Source organism: Dama dama, chromosome 31 (genome assembly GCF_033118175.1).
Source record: "Dama dama isolate Ldn47 chromosome 31, ASM3311817v1, whole genome shotgun sequence".
Classification (NCBI taxonomy): Eukaryota; Metazoa; Chordata; class Mammalia; order Artiodactyla; family Cervidae; genus Dama; species Dama dama.
In genome coordinates, this window is record NC_083711.1 from 51,091,160 (window position 1) to 51,096,469 (window position 5,310).

Genomic DNA, 5,310 nt, shown 5'->3' on the forward strand with positions numbered 1-5,310 from the left:
AGCAGAAGCAGCAGCAGGCCTAATGTTGAATAAATCTATACTTTCTTACACTTTTATTAAAACAGTAGAGTGTATAAGAATCACATTATCCTAAAGGCAAACATTAACACAATGTGCAGATGCTATTACTGCTACTGATGTTGCTTAGAAAACAACATCAGTAGCAGCATTTTGGCCATCTCCTAGGACACGTCATAATGATTGTGGAGGCAGAGAATTATAGGCAGCTTCTTATGTCGACCAAGGAAAGCGTTGATTTCTGATGCTTTGTGGAATCACTATTTACGATCCACCGAATATAATTTTTGTCTCCTAGATTATTCCTGTTGTTCTCTTGTTGTTTAGTCTCTGAGCTGTATCTGACTCTTTAGCCACCCCATGACTGTAGCCCTCCAGGCTCCTCTGTCCCTGGGATTTCCCAGGCAAAAATACTGGAGTGGCTTGTCGCTTGCTTCTCCAGGGGAAGTTCCTGATCCAACGATCGAACCCACATCTCCTGAACTGCAGGCAGACTTTTTACCACTGAGCCACCAGGGAGGCCAGATTACACCCATATTATCATCAAAATTAATTTCAGTGTTGGCATTTCTTATCATTTTCATGCAATCAATGAAATTTCAAAACAAAAATGCAGATTTAGTGAATTTAATACTAGAGATTTACCTACTCTTGAATGACCTCAAAGATCCACATTAGGAAGTAATTTATAATTTGGCTGAAGGGTGGTTTAAATTGCAATAACTGAAAATATTAATAAATAACTCCATTAGTCACTAGCACCGCTTTGAAAAATTACTTTTGTGCTCCTCCTTGTTTTGTGTAAATGTCTTGAGAGAAATCATTAATAACTAGTAACAGAGGCGTCTCAAGAAATCTCAGTTGTGCTATAGAATCCACTTAAGACACATTTTAGAGTCTATGCAGAATTTCAGAAAGACCCATTTTTAAATATCTGTAAGTTTAGGTGAACTGCTAATTTATGCACTTTGTGGATATACAGAGGTTTTCATAATAAGCTTCAGGTTACTAACTCTATGGAAAAGTTCATAAATCAGAATTTCTGAAGGTATGTGGTGAAATATCCATTTGTCTTGAATTTTAGATAATTTTAGCATTCCTGAGATTGATGCAGCTCTGACTACATTATTACACTGCTGCCATTCTTATCGGGCATAGCTCTTAAGAAACTGATTAGGACAGTTGTGTTGAAATTGTAGAAAATACAAATAAAATACCTGTTATGGGTAGATTTTCCTTATGTAGAACACGGCTTTGCTTAGACAATATGCCTTCCCCAAATCAATCAACAGTACCCTGTAAGAAGGATATCTAAGCTCAAATCATGGTTTCCCACTTCCTTCACATCAGACTACAAACTGCAAAATTCTAACATGGTGAAGCTTTCACATGACTTCCAGAGGGGATGTTCAGCCTAGTGTAGAGAGCATGGCTTCTATGAGTTGTGAGTTAGAATCCTGGCTCTATCTCACACTGCTCTTTAATCTCAGACAACTTATTTAACTGCTGTGAAACCCATTTGTCTCATCGGTAAAATGGAAGAGAACAGTGCCATTACTAGGATGGCTGAGAAAATATAATTAGTAGAAATAATACATGTAAAACCCTTAACATAGAGTTGACACAAGGTTAGTTCTTTCCAACACTTTAGGTTGCCTAAGTCAGAATCTGACATCACAGTGAAAACTGCTGTGTTTAATCTCTGTATCCACAGCCCTTAGCACAGAGTAGGCGATGTAAATTGTGAAAGTATTACAAGAGTCTTGTTGTTTCCATGGTTACCATCAAGACTACCTGCTGGATATACAGGTACATTCTCATTCATAAGGTATTATAAAATGACATTATTGACATTGTTAATATAATTATATAATGTATATTTTGTGAGAGATTTTTGTCTCTGGGGAAGACAAAAATAGTTGAGAAATAAATCTGGCTAAAATCTTTCATGCATATTTGAGATCACTGCAAATTGTGTTACCTTCAAAAGATATATTTGAGGTAGAGAGGCACAAGTTTCTTGAAAAATATGTTAATTGCAGGTTTCTTCTAGATTGAGTGTCACAGGGGACAAAGAAATTGAGCAAAACAGGAGAAATAATTAAGTACTTTTATGATTTCATGGAGTGACAAGACAAACTAATTTAAGCACCACCTGTAGTTTTGTGTGTCAAGGTAATTTTATTGTGTTACATTCTCCTGATCAAGGTACTAGGGGCATCACATACACAATTAAAATGAGATAATAACAATAAACAATAGTTAAAACATCATTAAAATCCATATTGGAGATAATAAACACAAGGATAAGGAAGTCTGGGAGCAGGAAGCATTCTTTTAACTCAGTTCTAATGCTCTACCAATCTATTTCCTGGCATGAGTGTCTGATGATGTGGGATCCATTTGCCTTGAGTACAGCTTGTAATCGTAGTTGTCTTACACCTCCCTGTCATGATTAAGAAACATAGATCATAATAGGCAGGCATGTACAGATTCATACAGAGATTAAAATATTCAGACAACTCTGATTTATCATTGTAACTTGCTATGGTTTAGTAGTGCTATTGGCTGCTGTCATTATCATGCTTTTGTATTTCGAAAGAGCTTTAGTTAGCAATACTGCTATTCCTATAAAGTGTCTCTAGCAACTTGAGATATTAACCAAGGCTGGCAGAAAATTACTGCATTGTTGTTAAGCAAGATCAATTGTTCAAAGATGTTACCTTTGGTGATTGTGTTCTAAACTAAATGAATGTGTTCAGTTATAAGATTTTCAGAAATATCTTGGGTCACAGGAAAGAGATTAGATCCTGAAGAAAAGGGATTAAACTGTAACAAATGAGGTTTTCTAAAATATAAGCCAACAGAAATAATAGTTTTGAACCTGTGAGAACCTTTGAGATCTGCGAGGTCAAAGTGTGCAGGGTACATGATTTTGGTGGGAAAAATGCATTTTTCTTTTTAGCAGTCTCTTAGTACAATTTATCATTTCTTTTGATTATTAATATAGGCAATAAATCATAATAGTTAGCAGTACTGTGACTTCAGAAGCTAAGAAAGTCATGGTCAAACAAAACTTCAATATTAATAAAATATCACCACCTCTCAGAAACTAACAAAGAGAAATTTCTGTAATGACAAACAATCCCCTCTTTTACAACTCAGGGAAACTAAAAGTAGGTGACATTATGCTAGACAGCATCTCTTCACATAGCAAATACTTCTGTATCAACATAGCAAAATATGCTGAAACAGTGCCTGTTTTGCAGCCTTCTTAAATTAGACGTAGAATAGCCTGCTGGGGTGGAAAGATCACCTACCATAATTGTATTCTAACTTCTCTTACAAAGCTGCTATTTGACTTTGCTAGTATCTAACCTTTCAGAACTTTTATCTTCAGTTATATACTGAGGAAACTGGACACTTTAGCTCTTTCAGATCTTAAATTCTACTTCAAGTGTCAATAATCTCATGGTTAAAGTAATTTTGCTTTTATGCCTACTAAAAGTAATAGGATTTTATTGTACTGATCCCTCCACAATTGCAAATGTTAATACTACTCATCTTTTCACTATTAGCATTAATTAGATATTAACCATGGTCACATGTTGCAAAAACTGGGTAGATGTGTCTATTTATTAGCTGTTCATGTTGTTTCTCCCCAGAATCAGCACATGAATTATCCCTGAAGAATTTTAGTCTTTTATCTAGTACAAATTGGCAGGGTAGTTACTTTGATCAACTAAAAATTTTGCATGTTACCTGGGAAAAAAGAGGTATGTTTCTGAATCTTTCTCAATTTATTAACAAGATGCTTTCTCTCTTAAAGAGATTTTTCAGAATGCAACTTAAAAAAGATAGCTGCTTAATCTCAGCCTTCCTTTCCCCTATCTCATCCTGGTTGGGCAATGATACATGTGAATTAATACATATTGAACTTGGAAATTTGATAAATTAGGAGTAATATTTGGAGTTGTCATCTTTTAATTTTTCAAGAAGACATTTAAGCTCTTGAAAAGTTTTGCATATGCATGTGACGTTTCCGTATGAAATTTTATATTAACCTACTTTTCCTATTAACCTACTTAGCATTTTATAAAGAGAGTCTTGAAATTTTAGATTTTTCTAAATATATTAATATGATAGTTTGCCTATAGAATCCAAGTTTACTTTGTTTAAATAAAATACTGAGAGTAAAAAGAGATAAGTTTAAGAGAATTTTTATCTTTTTAAAGGACTTTCTAGTTTCTATAGCTAAACCTCTTCTAATTGTTCTCAAATGAATTAGGTTGAGAGTGGAGGAGGTGTTGGGGTGGATTTGAGTCTTTTTATAGCATAGTGAGTGGGTGACTTTACCAAGGCATTTCTGTTCCTGTGGCCTTAGTGTCTTGAATAATAATGTTAAAATAAAATATCTGCCCATAAGCCTAGTAATGAAATAATAAACAAACAAGGACAAGTATATCTTGAGAATGACAGACAGTTGTAAGTATGCATTAATTCACAAATTGCTTTCACTTAATTAATTAATATTTGCAAAGCACTTTGAGGATGAAAGGAATGATATAATTGCTAGAAGTTTTTAATAGACTTGAATCTCTCAGAGTTTGAGAGCTCGCCAACTGTCCAACTTCCCAAATGAGGACAGGAGAAATGGCCTTCTAGAACTTCTGTAGGGCAGCATGAACTGACCCCTCCCATATTCTGACATCTGAGCTTCTTCAGAATTAAAGAACTTCCCCTTTCTTTTTACTTTACTAATTACAAGGGAACCTCTTTGACAGTCTTTCTTTCTTTCTTTTTTTTTTTTTTAAGGGAACCTCTTTGGAAAGAGGAAGTGAAGTCACTCAGTCATGTCCGACTCTTTGCAATCCAATGGACTGTAACCTACCAGGCTCCTCTGTCCATGGGATTTTCCAGGCAAGAGTACTGGAGTGGGGTGCCATTTCCTTCTCCAGGGGATCTTCCCCACCCAGGGATTGAACCTGGGTCTCCTGCATTGTAGGCAGACACTTTACCATCTGAGCCAACAGGGAAGCCCAATTGGAAACAGGAAAGAATATTACAAATAGTAAAGAAGATAAATAAGTTAGAGGAGAGGGCACTTATCAGCTTGCTTTTTTCCTTTCCAAGTAAGACCTGGGATAAGTTTTTTCATCTCCTTCTATCAGATAAGACTTTTGTAGTGGAAGGAAGAGAGTGTGTGAGGCAGAGAAAGAATCGTTCCCTTTGATGTGGTCTCCTAGTAGCAGTCTTTGTATCTGAGATAGCTAATTAAATAGCAAATGTGTT

At 35.4% G+C, this 5,310-nt stretch overlaps 1 non-coding gene across 1 annotated transcript; it reads right to left on the reverse strand.

Annotated features, from left to right (window-relative positions):
* Positions 1-4,982: 4,982 nt before the first annotated feature.
* Positions 4,983-5,054, reverse strand: TRNAC-ACA (transfer RNA cysteine (anticodon ACA)). Its single transcript has one exon. It is a non-coding gene; the product is annotated as a tRNA-Cys (tRNA).
* Positions 5,055-5,310: the final 256 nt, after the last annotated feature.